Source organism: Siniperca chuatsi, linkage group LG2 (assembly GCF_020085105.1).
Source record: "Siniperca chuatsi isolate FFG_IHB_CAS linkage group LG2, ASM2008510v1, whole genome shotgun sequence".
NCBI lineage: Eukaryota > Metazoa > Chordata > Actinopteri > Centrarchiformes > Sinipercidae > Siniperca > Siniperca chuatsi.
In genome coordinates this window covers 12,674,179-12,700,440 of record NC_058043.1, presented here as the reverse complement: position 1 = coordinate 12,700,440, position 26,262 = coordinate 12,674,179, and the positions used below count along the sequence as shown (strand labels likewise).

Below are 26,262 nucleotides of genomic sequence, written 5' to 3'. Positions count from 1 at the left end.
TAGTTTGAACTAATGTAATTTTGTTGTTTCAGATTTTTTTCTTTTGTTTAACCTCTTAACACAGCAGCTCAAATGAAGGTCTGGAGCGGAGTTTGTCACCATATTTAGGATGACATCGAGTTATAGCCTCACTCAACCTTGAGAAATCATTGAAATCATTTGAAAGTGCAAAGCCTCACTACTCTACTGATATAAATCTTTTTTGAGATACCATTATCATGGCTACAACAGTGGCTTATTTTGTAACGGGAGTGCATAAAGAAAAGAACAGTGAAATAACCACATTTTACAATTTTTTACCATGTTTGTGTCTCTGTAAATTTGGTTCAGTATTACTCCAAAGAGTTCCCTTTCAGAAGAGACCAGGATCAGGACTGTAATCAAAACAGTTCAAAAACATTTTATTTTGGGTTTGTCAAAACTAGATCTATTCCTAAGGGGTTCATTTTATTATATGCTTTCAGTCTCTCCTTTAACATCTTGGGACCCAGTTGGAAATACGTTTTCTCACTTCATCATGCTAAGTGAGGATTCAGTGTGTTTTGTACATCTATAAATAAATCAAATAAAAAAATTATAAGATGTATTGTTTTAGATTAAACCACCCAACGGCATAAAAAAGTAACATTTAAATGTTGCTTACATGTCAGTGCTTCAGTGATGTAATAATCCAATAGTGTATATATATATATATATATATATATATATATATATATATATATATATATATATATATATATATATATATATATATATATATATATATATATATATATAAAAAATAATTACACTCTAAATGCTTTTACATTGTGGTATTGGTACTTTTGTTGAAGTAAAGAATCTGAATACTTCCTTTCACCACTGTATGTTTGTGTCTATGTGTGGAGTTAGATCAGCATTCACTGTAATTACAGTCACTGTAATAATTCCTGATGAGTGAGACAATACCTTGTTTGATCTGGTGTTGTACAAGAAAAGTCGAGTCCTAACTGCCCCTCTCTCTCTCTCTTTCTCTCTCCACTATCCGTGGCCCTCCTTGTGGAGTGTTTGTTAGGAAATCCTGAACAAACTGCAGCTGTTTGTTCTCTCTTTGTCAATGACGGGTTTTTATTGACTTCTACTATTGACAATCGGGCGACTCCTGTTGGCCTCACACAAGCTGGATAACACTGTGCAAATACATGTATGTACACACACACATTCACAATCTGTCCGAAACACGCTCACAACCTGTGTCCGAATCACTGAGAGCACATTGTGGGGGACAGAGTGAACAGATAAATTAGAAAGAGAAGAATATACTTTATATTGATGCAAATGGCTATAAAAGCTGAAAGAATTATGTACGTACGTATGTCAGGTATTCCTCAAGCTTGCATATCAAATGGTGTCCCAGATGTCTTAAGATCTAAATGACACACACTGTATGACCAAAGGTATGTGGACACCTGAATATTACATCCATATGAGATTGTGAACAAACCCAATTAAAAACATGGGTATTAATATGCTGCTATAACAGTCTCCAGTCTTCTGGTAAGACGTTCTACAAGATTTTGGAGTTCCAGTTCATCCCAAAGGTGTTGGATGGAGCTGAGGTCAGGGCTCTGTGCAGGCCAGTCAAGATCTTCCACGATAAACCCGGAAAACCATTTCTATATAAACCTCTCTTTGTGCATTTCATGTTGAAACAAGAAAAGGCTTTCTCCAAACTGTTGCCACCAAGTTTTACTTAAATTAACCTAAATTAAAATAAAAAGTATTTACAGTAATATTCTCCACCAGAATAACATACATATAGTGAGGGTAGATTATAATGTAGGGTTAAAAAATAAAGTGTGATTTTTTAATTGTTTTAAATACTCAGACATTTCGTACAGAGTTTGGTTGGTGATGGGTGAAATTCTATTTGGAAAATTTGGGCTCATTTCAGTGTTTCTAAAATACTAACTACTGTCCTGACTAAGAACCCAAGTGTCCACATACTTTTGGCCTTATAACACATGTCTTCTAAATTACATACATCCAAGAGCAGTTGACACAGTGGTGAAACACAGCTGTAGTGACCTGTCGTCATCATCACTATTCACAGGCATTAAACGCATCAGTATGAACTCAAACAGGAGAGAGGAGGACTCTCCAGATTCCTTGGTTCTGACTCAGAGGAAGAAGAGAGTGGAAGAAGGGAGGTTAAGAGACACTGGGTGCAAAGGAGTGAGAGAAAGCGAGATGGAGTAGTGAGAAAGAGGTTGACAAAAACACACAGGGAGTGGAGCACAGCTTCTGTGTCAATGGAGGAGATCATGGATGCCGGCAGGGGGCTCAGCCTTCAACACAATAAACCCCCAACTGAGCCAAGACCCTTAATACCCATACTCCTATTTCACACATCTTTTCAAAGCACCCATACAACCCACATCCACCTCCCCCCCGCCTCCATACTCTGGCCGTGCCCCGTGATTGCAGCCGGGGTGACAATAGCGAGAAAACCCTCAGTGGTGTAACTAGGGGCCGTCCAGGGACTCACGCAGGGGCCATCAGGGGCCATTAGGACACCTTGTCTTTGTGTATTGGAAGACAATAGTGACATCTCAGGAACAGCAACAAAAGCTTCCTCTGTCCTGGCAGGGAGCTGTTAAGAATGACAGGGGCATCAAGTGTCGGTGATAAATGGGTCATTATCATCTGATCTAAGGTGAAGTGTGGAGCTGATAATGAGTCACTGCGTCAAAATCACAGTAACCAGTGAGGCCTGTTGTGCTGCCACTGTCGCAACTGTTTGAGAACAATTGGTGTTAGTCAAAGTTTCTTCAGAGATAAATATGGTTTTGACCTGGGTAATGGAAATTAATCTGCAGAATTATAGTAAACATTTTACATAAAGTTACATCAGTTTACTTCAGTATCCACTGATACCTCTTAAAACACAGACATGAATACTTTATAATAATAATCATAATTTAGTTACTTTCCTTCAAGATCCACCAATTAAAATATTTAAAAATGACTCCAGACAGTTTTATTAAAGATCTCAAAGTCTTTTGGGTGTGATCTGGACGGTGCAATGAGAGAGACATGCAAATATTTCTCTTCTGCCAAAAGAAAACATCTTGAAAAAACGCATCGCTGGGAGCGGTGAGGAAAAATATACCTCAACATCCTGGGCAGTTCCAAGGTAATTCTGGCTCAGACCCAAACATTAGAAATAGGGTGAAGAAGGCCGGGCTTTGTGGAGTAATGGGGTAGGGAGAATAGTGAGGGGCATTGGGTACCTAAGAAATGATTTACATTGGCAAAAATGTGACTTTTTGTGAAAAGTATGACTTTCTTATATGAGGCTTTCAGGACACAAAATGAGAATTTTGGTTGAGGTGAGTTTCCCCCCTTCACTCTAAAGCGCTTTGAGTAATCATGATAAAGCACTATATACATGTAATCCATCATTATTATTATTATTATTATTATTATTATTATTATTATTATTAATAATAATTGTTGTGTGCAAGCAGGCATAATTTATCATTAAATCAGATTTTTTCCCCCCAATTTATACTAAACTAATACTGCAGCATGAGATTTCTTTTCATTAGCCCCTTTGCTGCTGAGGGAGCTCATTGCATCAGTACCCTTAGGGCATTATCAGGCTAACAAACTAGCCTTTAGTCATGACCTAGCTTAGCTCCACTAGCCTCTCAACCCGGCTACTGGCCTCCACTCAAGCAGACCCCCTCCTCCATTTACAAGGCCCTTCAGTAGCTGGCTGGTTGCTAGACAATGTGCTTGGTTACGTGGGTTATGTAAAGACCCTCCTGCACACAAAAGCCAATGTGGGCGCCTGTTATATGCAGCTCTTCAGAGCCCCGGGTCAGTTAGCAGAAAAGCTCTGGCACTAACACTCCAAGTTAAAAACGTTTGCTCTTCAATGTGTTTACTGAGAGGAGTGGAGAGGAGTGGAGAGGAGAGAGGATGGACCAATGAATTATCTTCTACTTGCTAATTTAACTTCCCCCCCAACTTCCAAACCACTTGGCTCAGGTTAAAGCAACTCCCTTGTTGACATATGGGTGTATTAGGAGGTTGTATTAGGAAAGGTGAGTGTGTCAATGTGTGTGTGTATACATGTGTACGTACATACTGCACATATTCTTATCGCCAGTAACTCTGGTTCTTACATATCCCACAAAAACACCATATTTTCACAATCACATCCCTACAGTGACAGACATAATTTTTAAGCATTATTATAAATGTATGTAAAATGCCAAAAAAAAAAAAAGCTTGTACACCTAAGACCCTTTCAGACATGCATCTCTTTACGTAAATGTGATGGCAATTTACCTTGTCTGTCTAATGTCACCGCACAAGTCTGAATTAAATGACGTCACATTAATGCAAACGCTGCAACAGCACAAGGTAAAACATACAGTACCGTAATAAAATGTATCTTACTTTTCATCAGATCATGAATCACAAAACACAATGAACAATGAACCGATTTTGAGGTGTTTCTTCTAATGTCATGTCTATAAAAAAGGATTTTTCCCCCTCACAGTGTGGGGCAAAAAAAACAACATAAGAAAAAAAAAAATCATAAAACCACAATAATAATCAGAACAGAACACCCTACCTTTTGTCATTCATGCATGGTTGAAATTGTGAATATCCAGCAAAATGATTTACATACAGCATATGAGCAGTTAGGAATTAAATTAAAATAAATATAAAAATAAATAAAATGTTAAAATTAACATTTTGTCATTCTATGCTTGTGCTTTTGTTTTTACAGATAGATGAAGCCAACAGTGTTACATATTCATTGTTTGAAAAGGGCTCTAGCTTCCACTGAGTTTTTTTGGGGTTTAACTATTCCAGTTAAGATAAAGTTTTGGTTTCTCTTATTTTAATACAAAAAGCTGCTTTGGTTCAGTCCTCCCAGGCTACATTTTGCCCATAGCTACATTATCTAATGCAAAAAGTGACATTTCGTTTTGTACAAATAAGTATGAACTGCTTAACAGGTTGGTGTGAGAAATTGTGTATTTATGCATTTAGGTTGATGGCAAGGTTTCCTTCATTCTGGATCAATCAAAGAAGGGAAACACAACTTATGTGTGTGTCTGTGTGCATAGGTGACAACAGACAGCAAGAGCCCTCCAGGCAATGACATGGTGGTAAGCCACACACCTCAGATACACCACCAGTCTGCTCTGATGGCCAACCAGCAGGGGAAGGAGTACTGAGGTAAACAAAGCCACTGTGTGTGTGTGTGTGTGTGTGTGTGTGTGTGTGTGTGTGTGTGTGTGTGTGTGTGTGTGTGTGTGTGTGTGTGTGTATAAAGGTTTAACTTAAAGACACACAGCTTTGCTTACACAGAAATACACACAGATCCCGTTGATGTTTGTACACCGCAGACTGTCTCCTAACATACTGCCTGTGAGAGATCAGGCATGATGTGGAACCACAAAATGCAAAAAACCCTGACTGTGTGAAATGATAGTGCTGAACCGTTTGGTTTCAAGAAAAAACACAGAATTAGTTTCCCAGAGTTTAAAAAACACAGGAGCGAATTCACAAAGAATGAATTGTGGCCGCTGATAGCACCATGAATTGCATATCATTGGCAAGCACTATCTGCGCCGTCTCAAGGTCCGATTCACAAAAGATATTGCACTAATGATATTACAGCGCAAACACGGCCATAAAGTTTTGCAGCTGAGTGCAATTGTTTTGCATCTGTTAAATGTTCATCTGCAATTTTCTGTAGTGGTCCCAGTAATATTTTTTCTCACTGAAGTAACATATCACATGACACGTTTAAGCAACATCTGAGTCAAATTTTTTTTACAAATGCAGTTGCAAGAACAAAACTTTCCACTCATGTGAAAAGAGATGTTTTGATTTGAAATTATAACTATTCTAATTATCTAATAACTCCCCCTGCTCTTTCATTTGTTTCTATCTGCGGGATGTGTCTTATTTTTCTATGACTCACTCTGTATGGAGTAATTGTTATTTGGGGTGCTTTAACTGTGCGTCATGTCTCTGGGCACATGGAGAGACGTTTTCTCCCCAACTCTGCTCTCTGCTGGGCTGTTACAATGCGTAACCACCATCTCCGTTTCTTACAGCAGTTTTATGTTGTTTTACAGTTTAATCCCTCATGGTGAATATCAGGTACTGTAGGCCTGCTGTCTCTGTGCCACCTGTGCACATACAGTATGATGTACTGTGATACGCTATTGCTTCGCCTGGCTACAATCACTGCTGCCATGATCACTGGAAAGTCCGGGTGTGACGGCCCTTATAAATGCGCTTCAGTTACCACCAACTCACTGAAGACGCTATTAATTTCACTCTAACTGCGTGTGGCTATTAGCGCTGGTGTTTGTGAATTTGATCTTGTTTTTCAATGAGACTCATTTGCATAGAAAGGGGCCAATTTTACACCAAATGTATGCATATTACCTCATTTACATACCTGCAAATAGCATCAGAGCACCAAGACGCTATTTGCTTGGCAGCACAGTTAGGAGTGCAGTTCACCCTTTGCCGGTGCTTTGAGAATTACAGTTTCTTTTTGTCTTATTTCTGCATGTTTAGTGGCCGCAAAAGCCGCGCAATCCTTTTGTGAATTTGCAATAAAATATGATTGAGAACATTTGTTAATGTGACGACTTGTTTTAGAGCAGAACACCATGTTAGTGCCTTCTTATGGAAAAGATGTATCGTTACCTTCAGATTCACTCTTACAAAGGATGAAAACATTTTTACTGAAATGTGTATGTGTGTAAATATTAGAGCTGAAACAACAATTTTGATAGATTATTTTTCATGTCATTTTAAAAACATCCCCAACATCACAATTGTGCGAATTTGCTGTTTTTCTTTGTCATATGTGACAGTAAATCAATATTACATAACACATAACACATGTTCACATGCTAAATCTGAAATCAGAGATCTACCGCTGCTGTTCCTGAGATAAAAGTCACAAAGACAAAGTTGTGTTTAGAAGCTGGATCGCAGTGAACTCCTACAATTTGAATTTTTCATCATGTCCTAGACAGTGACCTCCACCCACAGAAAGAAAACATCCATATCTCTCTGAAAATCTAAACACACACAGATACATCCGTCCCATCCTGCCGGCTCCCCCGTTTTACACAGACGTCGACGTTACTATCTCTGCTGCCAGCTTAAAGGACCAGTGTGTAACATTTAGGAGGATCTATTGGCAGAAATGGAATATAATATTCATAAGTATGTTTTCATTAGTGTATGATCACCTGAAAATAAGAACTGTGTTTTAATTACCTTAGAATAAGTTGTTTTTATCTACAGCAGGAGCAGGTCCCCTTCCACAGAGGTCGCCATGTTGCACCGCCATATTTCTACAGTAGCCCAGAACGGACAAGCCAAACATTGGCTCTAGATAGGACCTTTTGTTTTTCGCTAGTTTCGCAGCCACCATAATTTCTCCTACACACTTGGAAGGGGAGGGTGAGGCGAGCGGTATTCAAATGGTTGCAAACTGCAACTTCACCACTGGATGCCACTAAATCCTACACACTGCTCCTTTAATGTGTTCCGTGTTTGTACGTTTTATACAGAACAGCTTGGCAGAGTAACGGTGCAACATTCCCACCTTGAACAGGCTGTATAAAAAGGGGCTACAGACATACTGTGTAGGCATTTACATGCATACACGCACTCTGACACCCAATCACCCTCACACAAACTCAGTCTGACAAGCTGGAGCATGTGTGACAGAGATGGTTGGATGGAAACAGACATCCCCCTGCCTCGAGGCTTGGCTCTATCCCACAGGAAGCAAGAAGAGGGAGGAAGAGGGGGGAGCAGCCACAAGGACTCAACTCACCACCAATTAACAGCGAAGGGATCTGATCACTTGTTGATCAGTTTATTAGTAATTATACATAGATTTGTTAGTGCTACTCAAGTTACTTAAAGTTATTTAAATGATGACTGCAAGAAAAAGATGCACAAAAAAATTGGAGAGAAAGGCATCTGAGATGTATGTCAAAGATCTCTGGTTCACAACACCAGGTGTACGCAGTCCACTGAACCATCAGGACCCCGCTGTCAGTTATTTGACCCTTTAAAGCCTCAGTGCTGATCGAACGCACTTTTAAGTAGAGATTCAAGGGAAGAACAAACCTGGTTTGAAATGGGGAAGGAAACATTGACCTTTTGAGGAACTCCAGTAGTCTTGGAGGAAAAGCTAAATTTTGTGATTGATTTTGTATCCGAACTCATTCTACAATGTCAAGGTTTTCTGCCACTACTGTCTGTCCCGTCAACACTGCGTGTCTTCTAAAAACCATTGGATTCCTTGAGGATAATGGAATGCAAACTCCAGTTTTGGACTTGAAGACTGACTATTGATGCAATGTGATATTGTAGTTTGTCTTAAAGGAACAGTTTAGTCAGCTTATTCGCTTTCTTGCCTAGAGTTGGATGTGAGGATCGATACCACTCACATATTAAACTCTATTAAATATGAAGCTACAGCCAGCAGCTAGTTAGCTTAGCTTAGCATAAAGACTGGAAACAGGGGAAAACAGCTAGTCTGGCTCTGTCCAAAAGTCACAAAATCCACCTATCAGCACCTCAAATGCTCAGTAATCTACACATTGTATTAAGTTTGTTTAATCCATAAGAAAACCTAAGTGTAAAGACGACAATTAATAGTTTTACAGGGGTTTATGTGCCGAACTATTTCTTGGACTTGGACCAACCAGCCATGAAATAGTCTGAAATATAACATAACAAATTAATTTGTAAAAAATGCATTTGAAGTTGATCCCTTTTATGCTACTTTCCAGTATCAGGTTGTACTTTGCTAGGTGCTTCCTATACTCCTTTTTAATGGCTTATTCAACCACTTAATTATAAATGACCATGGTACAAGCAAGAGCTACGCACATCATTCTAAAGCCAAAACAAATGACAAAGCAGTATTACTGTGCCATACTCTGTCATATAGTACAGTATCATTTTCCTACTAAATATTTCTGATTAATTTCTGGTGGAATTAGCTGTGCGAATGACCTGTTGACCCTGGTGCAATTCAATAGTGGTTAATGGACAATTGGCATTAAGACAAGTCACTTAAAGCAAGACTATTTCACTTTTGAAAGAAGAAAAAATACGTTCTTGCTCTTACAGAAGTCTAATTCATAAGCAATAAAACACAGCCTTGCCCAATTCAACACCCTCTTTGCACACTTATAGATTGTTTTGTAACTGACATTTCTAAGTCAGTTCTCTGACTCTTCTCTACTTGTGTTACTGTTAAAACTACGTTTTATATTTACCATTATATCAGAATTGTCACTTGATGCCACAGTGCTGTTTAGCAAACATTATATTGGTTTGCTTGAATAATGCTTTAAATTTTACATCTGTAAAGTTAATTTTTTTATAGTGTTCCTTAAGCAGAGTAGTTCAACATTTGTACCAATCAAATTACAGTACCGGACACAAGCTTGGACCCAAAAGTTCCACTAATCACCTACAACTTCCCTCCTTGCACAACATCCACATCTGGGACCCTTTGCCCACTGTACGCCCAAGCACATGCACACAACACTTAACATTCACACAGACACATTGACACGCACAAGTGCTCACCACATTTCTGCTCCACAGCTGCGCGAGAAGACAAGGGTCGATAAATAACCCCTTTGAATGGGATCCTGAGGGTTTCAGTGTTTGAAACTTTGAACATCCAGCGACTGTTCTCTACAGAATAACAAATTTCTGTTCATATCCCAAATGAAGTGTTCCTCTCACCACATTGAGAACTCAAAGACAGTACGTATCTGTCCGTCTGTCAGCAAACCAGGGCTTTTAATGGACTACAGGTGCTAGCTAATAAGGGCCAATAAATGTGCCACAGCAGAACAACTGCCTATCCCGTCCTGAATAGAAATAACGGGAACAGAGTGAAGGACAACGGGGTTCAGCTGCTGGGGAAATAATCAGCAGTCGGGAAAGTCCAACAAAGTCACAACCTGCTGCAGAGTCATCACATTAGGAGAAACTGAAGTGAGACTGTGTGGTTTATTGGATCAACGACAACTGACTGTACAGTATACTAGCGTTTCTTATAATATCAACACAAATAATGGAGCATGGTGCAATAACTGAATCAAACAGACAATATTTTGAAATTAAACTAAATGTAAACATAACCAACGCCTTACACATAACCTTAACAACAGCTTACCTAAACCGTGACCAAAATAATGTAAAAAATAAATAAATAAAAACCTAACCAAAATTTTCTGCTTGGATGCCACAAAAAATGAATATATTGTGTGTTGTAAAGAAAAACATTGTCACTTTTTGTTGGACATTACATTAAAAGTTGTGGCTTTTGCCAGGTTAATACAAACCAAAGCATAATAGAATACATCATGTTGTGCAACATGAACTCCGTCACTAACTTCACATACTTGACATACATAACTTGATCACACTTAAATGTCGTAATTGATCTCATTTAAGGCGTGTAATTGTGTACTCCCCATTCAATATTTTACTACTAAGTTTATTTACTTTAAAAACTGTCAAACAACAACTAACATCATCATAAAACTGTTAGCAGTCAGCAGACTGGTTACAAAGGACAGATAACATACTCTGATCCAGTGGTTTCCAACATTTTTGACGTATGACACCTTACAAAGAAATCAGTATAATTATCCAATATTTCACACAAAAACAGAGAAAAAAAGATTAGAGAAGAGCTTGGTAAACTTTCAAACAATGGGTGTTGGAAATTGTATATATTTTAAGGACTATACAGACAATATAAGCATATAATGTCCCAGTTTGTGTGATGTATAAAAAATGTGGTATGACGAGAACGATTTTGGCGGCATTTTTCATCCATTCATCCTGACATTCTCTACTGTTTCTCAGGGTGGGGAGGGGGGCTTTCCCAGCATGCACTGGGCGAAAGGCAGGGAACCACCCTGCACAGGTCGCCAGTCTATCACAGTACGAACACACAGCGCTGTACTCTGTGTGAAAAGAAAAGTGCGCGTGGATCCCTGTTGACCCTCTGTGTATTCAGCCGAGTCTGGTCCCATAAACCCCGGCATAAATGCCCAGCATGGTACCTCGATCCTCCCCGCAGTCCAAAGACCGAAAAACTCACTCTCACAGCCTCTTCCTTTCACTGTGTCCTGCCCTCTCTGTGTCTCTCTCTGACACTCACAGAAAGAAAGTATCTCTCCCCCACCAGATACTATTCCGTTGTCCCGTGCTCTCCTCAAACTCCTGCTAGCAGGTGCATTACTGTGTGAGCTCCTGTCCTACAGGCGGATCCCGCTCTGCACCCCCTGACATAAAGACAGTGATGATGACAAGAGGAGCATCAGGAGAAAGAAGTACAGGAGGAGGAGGAGGAGGACAACAGCTCTGGACCTGAAAAAACAACAGCTGCGACAGCCGCATTGTCATTCCAACATTTGTTTCATGCTGAGTGCAGCAGCAGGTCAGTTCACGGCATGGGAACCACAGAAGAGACGCCGTTTTGCATCCTGAGATTACAACTTATTTTTCACTATTTTCTGACATTTTATAGCTTAATCCATAATGAAAATAATCGTTAGTTGCAGCCCTAGAATTTTACAGTACACTTACAGTACATTAAAATAATCTTAGGATATGTGGAGAGGAACTTGAAAAAATGTGAACCTATCCTTTAAATGAGCTGAATTCTGCAAAATTAAAAACTGAGACTTGGGCTTTTGAAAACTAAAAATGGCACTACCCAGTATTATAGGGTGATAGATCATTTTTAAAATCAATCTTTACAGTCTCTCCAATCATGCTGAAACTTTGAGGTAACCATACATTCCACTCAAACAGAAGCTCTCCTCAGTTGCACAGCCATGGTGTGAAACCCACCACAGCCATCACACCTGCATCCATCCAGCCACAACATGTAGGTGAGCCGTTTCTCCGGGTCTTCTCCAGGAGAAATGACCTACAGGGAGCTTTGTGTGTGGCCAAAAACAGTGGCTACTGATACTGAAGAAACAACAAACTGTCTGAAGATTTTAACATCAAGAACAGTGTTTAACCAACAGCTGTGTTGCCACGTCACTTCACTCCTGCTATAATCTGAAATTCGACTCTAAAGTGAAGATTTACATAAGCTTCATGGATGATCACATGCACTCTTCACCGTATAACACTGGAAATACAATATACTATGTGGCTTTTTAACCTTGGGCTGCTCTTATACATGGGAGGCCATGTTTCATGTCTAACCAAACACACTATAATCATGTGTGTCTTAGAGTCCTTCTTTACTGGCTTTCTTTTTGTTAGTTATTGGCTACCAGGAAATGAAGGCCCTCCTCTTATAATTAATGGGCACAATTATGTAATTGAGGAGAGGTCTGCAGTCTGCTGCAAATAGGACCAGATGTCCTGTCAGCCAAGAAATTCAGTTGTTCTGATCATTTACAGTGGGGTCAGCGCCTGTACCAAGACCTAGCTCGCCCCCACACAGTTACCCATACCCTCTTTTCTTTTGCTTGTAAATAAAGACTTAATGGTTTACAAGCCTTCCAATAACCGTAATACCTTCAGAGCAAATTAGCTCACAAAGCAGCCAGATACACAGGCTGGAATGAACCAAGACTGCTGGGAAGAAGAAATATACCCAAATGCATTTCTTTTCTTTTCAAAAGCAGAGTTTTTATGTTTTAACTTTGAGGATAATGTGTATTTTAGTTTGTTTTTTAAAAGATAGATTATTGTGTGATTAAAACTTTAAAATCCTTAAAATAAGATAAATGATCCCTGTTCATACTAAAGCAACCACTTGTTTACTTCCTTCTGGTCTCTTATTGTTGTAGTGTGTATGCATGCATGGACATGTGAGTCTGTCTGTGTGTGTGTGTGTGTGTGTGTGTGTGTGTGTGTGTCAGCACATTATCGTGGTGAACCAACCAGCCAGCCACTAAATTTGAAGTTTAGATTATTGCTCTGCAGCGAGCTGATTTACATGCTGCTGATGTCATCCCCTCACTGTGTATTCAGTCCTGCACTGTTATTGAGGCAGAGAAAACCTCCCTGTTTTCAAAAGTTAGAGAAACTCAGCACGGAACAGGCCTTTCAGTGTTTAAGTACAACACAACGTGAGGAAGAACTCAAACTGATGTATATTGTTTGAGGCAATAAGGCGTTTCACCAGGTCAGAAAGCTTCAACATCAGACAAGTCAGAAATCCTTACATTTTTTTTCTTTTTCTTTCTGCATTTGACTTTTTATTACATGTAATGTTAAGTTGACACCACTATGAGCAGCTAACATCCAGGCCTGAATCTCCACTGTGACAAACAATGCCTGATAGCTGGTTGTTGAGTGAGCTACTCTCCTTCATCCCAAACATCAGGGAATCTACTCAAAGGCTAGATGTAGGCCCGGATCTTTCTCATGCTGAGCAAAACAAACAGTCAGTGCTGGCATGAAATACAGAGGAGCCAGAATTATGCCTTATCTGATGTTTCTCAAGTACAAACTATTTCTTGGAGGAAATCAGTTTAAGTCTGGAAGCTCTTTAAACTTAAAACAAAGTGAATGATAATGATAAAAAACTATAATTTCTCACTTATGAAAACGTCTGTGCGCTCACAACAGTTATGTTGTAGCTTCCAGCAACATTATAGAGTTAAAAACAAGAAAGGCGTCATTAAAATGAGATATACTATCTAAAACATTGAAAACCGTGGTTGCTCAATAAGCGGCAGAAAAGTCAGTCGGTGTAGTTAAGTCAGGCAGGGCAGGGCCAGTCAGTCAGCCAGCCAGTCAGGACGGTTGAGTTGTAAATGTGTTCCAGCAGGAAAAGCCAAGCTTCAGAGCAAGGCAAGCAGTCTGGAGTCTGCAACTTTCCCCTGCTCCAGCTAGAGCACCGCCCTCCCTGCAGCCCACCCAAGAAGCAGCCCATGGGCATAAATTTGAGAGCCTGACTCGCTGCGGATTTAAAACAATCTGCATTTCTCTCGCTCTCTCTCTCCTACTCCTCCACACTCACTATGAAATGTTTCTCTCCTTCACCCTTTACTCTCTTCTGCCTTTCTTTCCTTTCCAACAAATTCCACTGCTAATGAAAATGGAAAGCTCTTTCTCAGCGCGTACCAATAATATTATTTTTCCAAAGGCTTAATTAAGTTTGCAAATATGCAGCAAATGCACAGGAACTGTATTTTTCGTGTTACTGTACAATCTTCACAAGGGATTCTTCTTCTTCTTCACTACTGTAAAGGAGACAACAGCAAAGCTTTGATGAAACAAAGTTAATTACATCTCACAAAACGTGACCTTCCAATAGTTTGTTGTTTTCTGTAGGGAATTATTTTCTCAATAACAGCTAAGTAGACTGCTAGTTTCAATTTACATTTTATGGCACTGGACCACAGGGAAGATAACTTTAAACAAAATTTGATGCTACAGAAGAAAACATCCAGTCAGTTCACTTCAGTTCACAAAACCAACAAAACAAGCACACCACATCACTTTTTTTAATCATCTGCTGTAGAGCTCTTCAGTCTAAATGAGTCTGGTTTGGTTGCAGATGCTTCTCTTTAAAAGGAGATTTATCATAGTTTATCCAACAAAAACAATCAACAGATGTCACTTATAAATGAAAATAAAGGTGCAGCGTTTCCTCTGAATCATCAGTGAGAGCTTGTGACTTTCCATACGGAGCCTGAACTCGGATCAAAGCGCTCTGCAGACTGAATGTCATGTCAAATCTGTTGTAGTAAATATGAGGTTGTTTGACTGAGGGTGCAGTTACCTTTGACCCATTCATGTCGGTGATGATTCATGTTGGTGTATCAGTGACGGCTCGGCCTGCATTTGGCTTGCAGTGGTAGTAAGTCATGCACGTGTGTCACTGTGCTACGTCCATGCATGTGGACTGACTTCCTGTTATGGCATCTGATCTGGTTAACGTGGCATCAGCAAGCTACTGTAGCTTCTCACAACTGTCACTTACTTACAGGGCAGGGAAACAGGAATAGAAAAAGACTATGAGCGACAGAGGGAGAGGAGAAAGAATGGGAATGTTAAAAAGATGAGGCAGAGGAGGGAGATTTATACAGAACTGGAAACATTTGGAAGAGAAGTAAGAAGAAGGAGAAGAAGAAAACATACAGACAGAAAGAATCTTCATCTTTTTTTGTGGTTTTAGAAGGCTGACCACACTGGTCCTTTCTCATAAACATGCAGTACGAAGCAACAATGGCAATGTGGTTTGGGTCATCCATTGTTTAAAATTTTGTTTTTGGAACTCTATAAACCTGGAACAAATTGAGATCTCCTTTATTTTATATCGAAATATCTGTATATAGTGGGTGCAGTTTAGGGTAAATGCACCTAAACTCCATTTACTCACTTTTCAAAATCTGAAATAGCTTTTACACAGATCTTGTGGAAACAGCTGAGAATATGCTCCCCTCTTAAACACCTGAATTTCCTGTCTAGGGGACCAATAAAGGTTTATCTTATCTTATCTTTAATTTTATGTTAGAAATTTTGAGATTGCTCAATTTAGCCTTCGCAAGATCTTTACATGACCACTGAGCAGCATTTTAAAAAAAACACACAAACTCTCCTCTACACTCTACACTATGGCTGGGTATCAAAACTCAATACTTTTTGAGCATCTACTGAAAGGTGTCCTTAACATTGAGTATCGAAAATTGTCAAATATTGAATGCTGTAATTGAACGCTTGGACAAATTTCTTTAACTGGATATTTCCTAAACTAAATCAAACTTTATTTTGTTCAGGCAAAATTATATATTTTCAGTGCTGGTGGATTGAGCAGTTTGTCATGTTCTGTTAAATGAAACAAAAGGTTAACACATGTTTATATTTCCCAAACAAAGTTATTGAAAAAGTGCTATCAATATCACTGATCTGTGAAAAAATCACAAATGATACCCAGCCCTAAAAAGCACTCACTGGGGCCGACTGGTGCCACGTCAAATAATAATGTACTGAATAAAATATCAAGTAGCCCTCAGCCCTCATGTGCAGCTACATCTTATAGCATCTTTGTGCATATCTAACATCTAAATGTGAAACATGCTGCATACCACTGGATGAGTAATGACAAATGTCCATGTTGCTTTATAGATTAATATCTAGATACTTTTTGTATACATTAACGATTGTGTATGGTATGTGGAACAGCGAGTTGCCCAAGAACATCTGCCAAACCAAGGATCTTCGGATGTTATCTCATCTCAGATAACAGAGTTGTTGTCCAGAAGGCTCATCATAAACACACGCAACATGGATATGCCTCTGAACTCTTTCTCAACTTAGCGTCTCCGTCTCCCTCTGTCTCTCCTTCGCTTCGTGGAAGTTGGAAATAATTATTCCAGCAGTAAAATGTAATAGTCTATCACATAAAACGGCATTGAAAATGTAGTGACTTACAAACAAAACTGCAAAGGAGGAGTGATCTAACTTCTCTACTTAAAGTTAAAATGAGAGATTGCAGTTTTGTTGGAGAGGGAAGAAAGAAAAAAGTAAGCATATTTAATCTAGAGCAGTGTTTCACCCAGATGTTTTTTGTTCTTTTGTGTTGAACTCAAAAGGCTTCAAAAACTCAGCATATCACAAGGGTGACCCTCCCCAGCTATCTGACAGCATAAGGGAAACACTGGTCTGACAGTTTTTTTCTTCTTGGTGGACGTCAGAGAGACGCAGGCAGTGAGGAGGGTGACTATCAGACACTGCGTTGTAATTACACTGATGATGGCAGCACTTGAATGCACCGTGGCTATGGCAACCCGGTGAAATAACAAACACCGCCTCCTACTCCATCACTCCATGAGTCATCGGCGGCTGAGAACACACACAGTGAAACACACACACAGACGGCCAGACCCTCACACATACAGGTACAAAATCTAGCAAGAATGTAAATGATATGAATGAACCCGCATGCACAAACACACACCTGTAAACAACAAATTCATCCAGTAATCACCAGTTTAAACCTGCAGCAGTTCAACCTGAACTGAATCTCATGCTGAAAAATCGAATTTTTCTCTGCCTCCTCCACAGACGCTGCTAATGTTTCGCCTTTGTCATCCACAGCCAGCCACCATCTCTCAAAGAAAACCCAACCACAAGCCCATTGTCACAAACTGAGCTAATGTAACAGTGTGGGTTGTTTGTGCATGTGAAAGCTATTCACAATCTCACCTGGATCCAATTAGCACTAGTTTGATTTCTAATATCAACCACATGAGACGATAGTTAACAGTCAGCATGCCTAACTGCTTTTACACACATGCACACACACACAAATATAGCAAAAACCGCCAACCTCATTCAAAGAAGGAGGAGGAATGATGGGGAAGGGATCGACTCCGCCTTTTACTGTCAGCAGCATGCTTAAATCTATATCACACACATACACATACTCCCTCAGGCACAGGCTTAAGCAAAAACACTGCATTTGATGCAAAATATAATGCTGCCTGCTGCTCCACATGTGACTTGACCTTTCATGTCTAGTATTAAGACATTAGAGCAGTGAGTTGATGGCTAAACCGGAGTGTTTCCACATTAGGGACCAGGCCTGCCCTAAAAAGACAGAACGACTGGTTGGTCATTCCAAGATGAGTTTTTTTAGGATCAGGACATTGGCAGGGCCTTGTTGAGTTGGCCCGCCATTGTTTCATTGCGTGTTGTGCTCCCAACCTCATATCCAGCCCAATATCCTAGGAATGTTCATACTGGATGATTCTGCATATCACGATTTACATCCAATGTAACAAAATGCGTTTGTATACCACTAAATTGCCAAATACAGTCTTAGAGAAAATGTATTTGTTGCTTGGCTTATGTTGCGTGGCAACATTAATTCAATTGTGGGAAGTTCTACGTTTTTTACGGCACTGAATTCGTAGGATTCGTGATCAGTGGGCGTTCAAAGCGCAGGACTATGATACCAGAGACTGGGATTTGTTTAAGGGTTAAGGTAAAAGGAAAGACCATGGTTTCAGTTAAATATTAATAAAGTAAACATGACATGTCTCATGCTTCGAGTCACTTTTTCTGTATTAAACAAAAACCACAATCTTTCCCTAACCACAACCAAGTGCTGTGAGTGCTTCAACATAAAAAAAGTTGAATCGTGCTTTAGCTGCTATGAGTGGATCAAGGGTGTACTGTATATAGTAGGCAAATTTAATCATTGTCAGTGAACGATTTACAGATACGTTGAGTATCTACATTTTGCGACTTACCAGATACATAAATTAACAACGTTTTCTAATTTTTTTGATATAACAGGGTTGAGGTTGGGGTGGTGGATGATTCCCATCTGACCTTCATGTGGGAGACCGGACTATCAGTATTTGCTATTTTTTCAAACCATAACCAGCATCCTTCCCCACCCTTAACCAAGTTTTTTAGTTGCCTAACCCTAACCATACCCTAACCACAGTTTATATGCCATAACCACAATCTTTTGCTAATCTTAACCGTACCATAGTTGTCAATGGACATTATCCAGGGTTTTTGCAGAATCATCCAACATCGATGTTCTCTCTGGCAACAGGGTTGTTTTATGGGATATCCTGATTGTTGTCAATTCTCAGCTGATGAGCCTATTGGCACAATGAGATTACAACTAAATGAAACACATGTACTTCTAAAATGTGATTAAAGCAACGACTAACAATTATTTCCATCTTTGATTAATCTGTTAACAATTTATTCGACTAATCAGTTGATATTTAGTCTATATAATGCCAGAAAATAATGGAAAGTTATGAAATCAGTTATGGAATCCTGCTTTTCTAGAAACAACCAACATTAGCAGGGAATATCCAACACTGTGGCTAAAACATCATCTTAATCCATCAACTAAAATAATTACATCTAATACAGCTGACCTCTTGCTCTGAACTAATTGTCACTGTAGATCTTTTTTTTTTATCTCCACTGCCCCAATTTGTCTGATATGCCTTCTAATGGGTGGGAAAGCTCCAAGTGACCATGAACAATGATTTTCACAATATTTCCCATGACTGCAACATTTCCCCTTTCTATTATGTGTGCCCTTTGGCTAATGCGATTCAAGCTTTCTGAAGTGTTTAATGCCTTTGCCCTCTGGTGTCATTCATTCATTCATTCTCCTTTCTGCATCATTTGATGTGTTCAGTGTTATATTTCTAGGAAGAGGGACTCTACAGGAAACTAAATGAAATCATTAGTGCAATCTGACCTTATGCAAGTATTTTCAACAGTGAATACAGATTACTGGCATACATGATAGTTGTGGCCTTTTGTCGTGGTATTCAGATGGCTCCAGTGGGATAAAGTTTGGCTCAATGATAACCAAAACAACAACCATGACAAAAATCCATTCACTCCGGTCTCAATGAACAATGTCCACGAATGACGACAGGCAACGTGTATAAAGCCCTGCAGCAGTTTGAAAACAACGCACACCCAATCCGATGAACCAAAATAACCTTCAAATACCAAACCTTGACACCAGGGATCTAGGGATCTTCATGAGCCTTGAAGTATGGGAGGAAAACTAGAAGATGAGGAGAGAAAAGAGTAGCAGGGGATAAAGACATAAAGAGTGTGAGTGTGTCTGTCTTTGCATATGTGTCCTTTGGAGCATCCCCAGGCCTGTCTACTCTGTTCTCACTGCTGCCGAAGCTGATCGGCTCGGCACTGTGAGCATACATGGTTTTAGCCAAGGCCGGCACAGACAGACAGCAGCTATTAAACCCTGATTGTTTCAGGTTCACAGGGTGTGAAAGGGCCTGATTGAGGGGCTGTGATCCCAGTGAGGGTGGTCTTTACCCCACACACACACACACACACACACACTCTAGAAGGTGGGAGGGAGGAGGAGGGCTGTGGGGGGCAGCAGCAGGCATCACGTGACACATGTTTCTTGCTGAGCGGACCAAAATGGATTCTGGTCAAAACACACCACTTGTTGCCGCCTGCCTCTGGGTACTCGTGTGTCACGTAACTGCCAGCCAATAGTGCCAACACAGAACTTAAACATGTTGTCCACATCATTTATGCCAGAGAGAGTTACAAAGATACCAAGAGTCCATGTTGACATACTTCATATTCCAGATTTTGCTCTCACACATCTCTTAACGAACAACTGTCATTGCTCAAACTGCCTCTGCATTAAATTTTGCTTTAAAGTGTACATAAGGAGCATAGTATTAACATTCAATCCCCCTTAAAATCCTCCGCCTACCTTTGCTTATACTGGCCTAATGGGAGAAGGAATTCATTCCACTAAATTCAATTGTCTTCAGCCTGATAGAGACTCAAGCCTGATATGGCTGTGATAAACCAGATTAGTCCTCTCCTGTGACTGGATGGGAGGACAGTTGCTTCCTGTATTGTCTATTTGTTTAAGAGCATTCCCATTAAGGAGCCTTTTGGCCTTAACACACTTGATAAAGACCAGGGAAAGCGAGGAAGCTCCCCTGCAGAGCTTTTCACACGTGACCAAAGGACAAGTGCACTTTCCCCTGTCTCAACCTTGAGGAGGGTCCTTCTCTGCAATGGATTATATTCAAAAAGCTGAATCCATGCTGCAATGGGATGTTTACTTGATTATAGTTTCTGTTTTCCTGTTATCAAACAAAATGTCTGAGGTGCTTACACACTTGTTTTCCAGCTCATACAAGGTTGTTCTCAACACACGGAAACTTATGAAGTTAAGTTAAACTTACACAAGTTATCACAAAACATCCTCTGACCATACTTCTTTGCCTCTTGTCCAGTGTAATCAATTAAAGAAATAAATAATAAAACAATTATATGGTAGATAATCCACAATGTCACTGTTCCTAATAACCCATTGTCTTTCCCTCTCATGTTTTTGGAGATCTACTAAAGACCCTTTGTGATTTACAAATATACTCTCTCTCTATGTGTATGTGAGTGTGTCTGTGCAAATACGGTTTCAGGAGATTGTTAGTTTGTGTGCTTAGCACTTCTCACTGTCACTTTGGAATAAATAAGTGTTTGGCTCTTCCATTGAGTCCAGTGTTGACACTCTTCAGTCCAGGGCCACTACATGTAGACCAGCAGCCTAATCTTCTCACATTATCAGCTACAGTCACCTCTTATAGAGATAATTAGATTAGTTTCAATAATCTGTATCACATTAGAGATAGATTATGGAAGGCTTCAATGCATATTTTTTTAGTCAAAAGAAAGACAGTGTGTTACTGAGGCAGTTATCAGTCAGTTGACGGGGCATTTACAGGAGCTTTCTGCCTCCTGAAGCCTCTCACAGTGCTCAGTGATGATGTTATTTTGTGAGTGGCCTGACAGAAACTCACATTTGGAAAAGATATTGGCACCTCAAGTATTTCAGGTTACAAGAAACAGCTGTTCTCGGGTGCCCCTGCGACCCTTGGCTGTCTGTGCCAGATGATTTTAAACTGTAGTCAGACCCCTAAAAGAAGCACTTCCCCCAAGAGATGAACGTATAAAAGGAAGGAAAACTTACATTTTCTGATGTCTAAACTCTGACAAACTTGAATTCGCTGCAAAAAAAAAACAAAAAAAACAAAACAACAACAACAAAAAAGACAGGACCAACGCTTCTTTGCGCTGTAGAGGAACCAAGTGAATGAGTCCACAAAACCGGTGTATCACAGTCGCTGAAGCATTACACATTTTGGTCGGTTAGTAGAAATATTATGCAGCTCACTGAAATTTGGAGTGTACAGGAAATGTAAACCAGCCTTATTAATTTAAGTCAATGCTTCCAAAGCGCAAAAGTCACGCACAACCACCTGAAGAGATAAAGCCAAAAGAGGACTATACTATTCCATCACTGAGAGCACAATTGCACCGTTTTTCCCCACTTCAGAAAGTACGAAAGTGAATATTATAGTGCCGAATAATTGAACGCAACTTTCCAACCACGAACAAACTTGTAATTTGTCATTTATCAATGGTCGCCTGTGATTTCAAATGCGAGTATGAATCATCAGCACTACTTACCTCAGTTTAATGCAGGAATATTCAGCATGAAACTTTTTTGACTTGATTCCCAGAGTCCTTGGAAGAGCTCAGTGTCCAAGGACTGTGAAAGTCTGAGTTTCCAGTAAAGCCTCCCTTCTCTCTCTTTCTCTCTACTTTCTGGCAGACGCACTCGGATGGAGATGACTGAATTCTACACAGAAAGCGACACTTTATCCTGTTTCAGAAGCGCTTTTCCATTGCTTTTTTCTTCGGAGTCACTTTACGCAAACGGTGACAAAACTGAACCCCATGTTCGGCTATGGAGTCCCGCAAAGCGCCCTAGAGTTAGTTGCACAGCCAATGTGGGAATGCGAACCCCCTTCCCTTCCTCCTCCCTCCCTTTCTCCACAGTCTGTGGACCACCCCGAAACAGGAAGTTCACTTTTTGTTTTTCTTAAAAAAAGACCACGCTGCTTCAGTTTTCCCTTCAAAGTTAACATGCACCACAGATCATCCACCCAAGCTGATATATTTTCAATGTATAGCCTTTTTTCTTTGTAAGTAAATACAAATAGATTTTTAGCGCTATAGTTAAGTTATATAAAGTCATTACAGCATGCATATGTTCATAAAATACTTGTGTGGACATGGCTGTGTCTATATAAAGTGCGTTCCTATCTAGTAATTGGGATTATCTATCTATAAATGTTTTTGTTTACTTTAATGGTGTAACTTCATAGCAGCCTCTCGGGCAGCGTGTGTGGCTGGCTACGTGTGGGGATGCTGCAGATTGCTGCGCCTTGCCAGTAAAATCCACCACAAAACCTGGACTGGAGTTCAATCTGCAGCTCAGGACCAGGACCAGACCACACTCTACAACATCTTATTTCTGTTTTATATAGAGAACATACATTCATGCAATATATGTGCAAACAAACCTGATTATGCCAAGGATTTACAAAACATAAAGAATATTAATACCATTTAACAATAAAATATGAGACAATTGTGTTGCCATGGTTAGTCCCTTCTTGAAAAATGTGTATACAGTTAGCCTTGGATTCAAGGAGACTGTGGGCTAAAACCCTGGGCCCAGACTAGTCAGCACAGTCATCATTGTCCCTCTTCACCAAGTGTTTGGATTTTGGTTTTGATTAATTGCCTTATTCACCTTTGATGGGAAAATGTGACTTTACTGTTGCTGCCTGTGACCCCTGGGTGTCAATTCCTTTACCAACAGTAGAGATCAATAACAGCCAATCTTTCTGAAATTGTTTTCCTTCTTGGTGTTATATCTGTTTGCTGAAGCTCCGTCCCACATGATGGCATGTGCCAGACACCACTGTTCGGACAGCAGGTCAGTAGATCAATGAATTATTGCCCTCTTAAAGGTTTTGTACCCCTTGAATGATGAACTGTTTGCCTGGATGACTTGCATTTAAATTCATCCCGAGGTACGGGCAGCACTTTATGATAATTCTGTGTGTTTCTTATGTGTTGTCTATTGTGTAATGGCTCAAACTCAGTTTCATGTATAATCTTTTTTCCAGAATGGGGTTGAATATGGTTCAAGACATTATCCGGCTCCAATGTTGTTACCTCTGTCTGTATTATTCATCATTGATTTTCTGTATGTAGGAGGCGTTTCTGTGTTCCTCTAAGATGTTTGTTGTCTCCAGACAACTCTGTCAGCTTGGAGAGATTGTTCTCCACAAAGACAAAAATATCTAGATTTTAAATTCTTGTATTTATGATTCGCCCATATTAAAAAAAACACCTGTAGTATTTAGCTATTCAGATAGTTTTTATGTGTTGAGATTTTGAGATATCCACCTCTGAAACGTCTGCTATCACCCCAGTACAATGACGGCAACCGGAATTACATTTGTGGTCCTCTGAGCACAAAAACATGACATACAACATGTCTTTACACAGGATAATCCACACACCTCCACAACAGTTTTCATAGGGACAGTTTTGTCGGTAGAAAGTACAGATGAATATCTAAAAAATAATGTTTCTTTACTTTAAATTGTATATTATTTTTAGCCTGGTATATGTATTGAACAGTAGTATAAAATGGGCACAGTAGCACAAGCTGAGTAACCATGATGAGAGGTGAGTTTCAGTCAACTAGATTCTGCCAAACAGTGCTGTTTGAAACAAAGGATGTTACGTTGTTACTGATAGCATTTGTTTATGTATATACTACATGCACTAGTTGAAACATAAAATTTTTGCTATTACTAAGACAGATGTTATGTGTAAACATTCCTGCGCATTGATTTTCTGTCTTCTCCGCTCCCGCTCTGTGTCTCCATGGACTTTAAAACTTCCTCTTTCGTTTACTAACTGTGGATGTTGCCAGGCTGTCACTCCGATCGAGACTGGCCAATAGAGACGTGTCATACATCTTTCAGCTCAACACAATACTTTTGGATTTGCAAACAAAAGTTCATTTGATTTGCATTAATACATTTTTAATCACAAATTTATTTTACTTGCAATAAAACAGTTTTTGATTGCAGTGTGGAAAGTTTTGCTCTCAAATCTATTCTGTTTGATTGCATAATAACGACACAAAAGTAACCCCCACAGATGAGTCTTAACAGTTGGTGACCTGAACCAAAGCAGGAGTCCATTGAGAACATACGGCCAATGGTTAAATCAGATTTTGTCAATGAAAGTCGTGGGCTTTAGTCCTAATATAGCTGCTGCTGTAGCAGCCAAGCAGGGACTTGGATGTAAATCGGCCCACAGATGCTGGAGCCATATGCTTCATCTGATTGCAGAGAGAATCCAACACAGGCTTCAATCGAGATTATCAATGGGAGGGGATTAAAGGTGAAGCGGCAAATACAGTGAGCCCAAGTATAGATGGTCTTATTAGATCATGTAAGACATGTATTTTTGGCATTTCCATATATTTGTTTAAATGATCCTTTTTGGAATTACATTTACACAATTTACACAATACACAATTATTATCTTGAGTACTCATTACCCCTGTATAATCAAAATTATAGTTTAGAGCCGCTGCTAACTTGTTATTTTGTGCTGGGTAGGTGATGTACAGTCAGTTTATTAGAACTTTCTTTTTCTGAAAACAGCTATCTGCTGCAGCTGTAAATGAGGTTACAGTGAAGTTGTGGGCCAAGTCTGTCTGTAGAGCACTAACCCCACAGCTGTTAATATCTGGTCAACCTTTTGGTCTACTTCATGAAGTTAATATTCTAGCGTCACAGAATCTGAGGGGTCACAGAAACAAATTGTGACACTATCTAAATACTATTGAAGCACCATGTTTAGTAACAGCTATGAAAATAAACTATGTGATGAAGTATGATACCAAAATAATGATCCAAAACAGACTAAAAGTCTGTGTAGAGCTGAAGATGACTGCAGAGTCTGGTGCTAATTCTCGGTGGGTTCGTCACTATGAGCCACTCCTATCATATTACACTTAATAAGTTGATCAATAGTATAGCCAAATGCAATCTAATGCAGAAACAAAAATCAAACAGCAACTTTAGCAATGATTCCTTAGATATTTACCCAGCAGTAATATTGCTGTTTTTTCTGTGCTATGCTATTATTAGATAAAGACCAAATGCATGTCTAGAGAGGAAAGGTGAATGAGACAAATTAAAAGTTACAGATGTCTACCTCCAAAACTTATTGAGGGCTTACAGCATTAGACAGATTAGAGGCAAGGTAAGTAATGTTGTAGGTAAGTCAGAGCAAAAGCTTTTGACCATCCCATTCAGTTCAAGTGAACGTGACAGCTGAGAGCTGTAAATGAGATCTTGCTTCACTGCTTAGCACTTTTTTTTTCTTGAAAGCCAGCCCAAGCATGTTATCACAAAACCTTTCACTGTCCTTAATAAATAGAAGCCATTAGGTGGTATTGGTGATTGTTTGCACTGAAATATACTTTTACTTAATCTGCTGCAAGTTATATACATTGTTATGAGAAGCTGAGATATTCCCACAATCGTCTTGCCAGAATATCCACATAAAACACATTAACAGTAGAAAAAAGAATAATTCACTGTCTACTGAAAGTTAAAGAAAGTGTTGTATGGATGGAGGGTGAAGGAGCAACCAGGTTCTAGAGTAGTTAAGGCCACTGGAGGATACAGAGGAACGTGCCCAGTGAGAGGGAGAAAGCATCTGCCACTAAGACTTGGGGCAGCTGGACACTATTCCCCCGTGCAGCAA

The 26,262-nt window shown here is 39.6% G+C and overlaps 1 protein-coding gene across 2 annotated transcripts in view; it reads right to left on the bottom strand.

The window, feature by feature from the left end:
* Window positions 1-22,437, bottom strand: part of gli1 (GLI family zinc finger 1) — a 54,901-nt gene extending 32,464 nt beyond the window's left edge. Inside the window, exon 1 of one of the 2 annotated variants that reach the window (XM_044169893.1) lies at window positions 22,081-22,437. The gene's annotated coding sequence lies outside the window, so the exon portion shown is untranslated. Of the gene's footprint in view, window positions 1-9,654; window positions 9,770-22,080 lie in introns of those variants that run through there. The other variant, XM_044169903.1, reaches the window with a different exon arrangement.
* Between the last annotated feature and the right edge of the window lie 3,825 nt (window positions 22,438-26,262).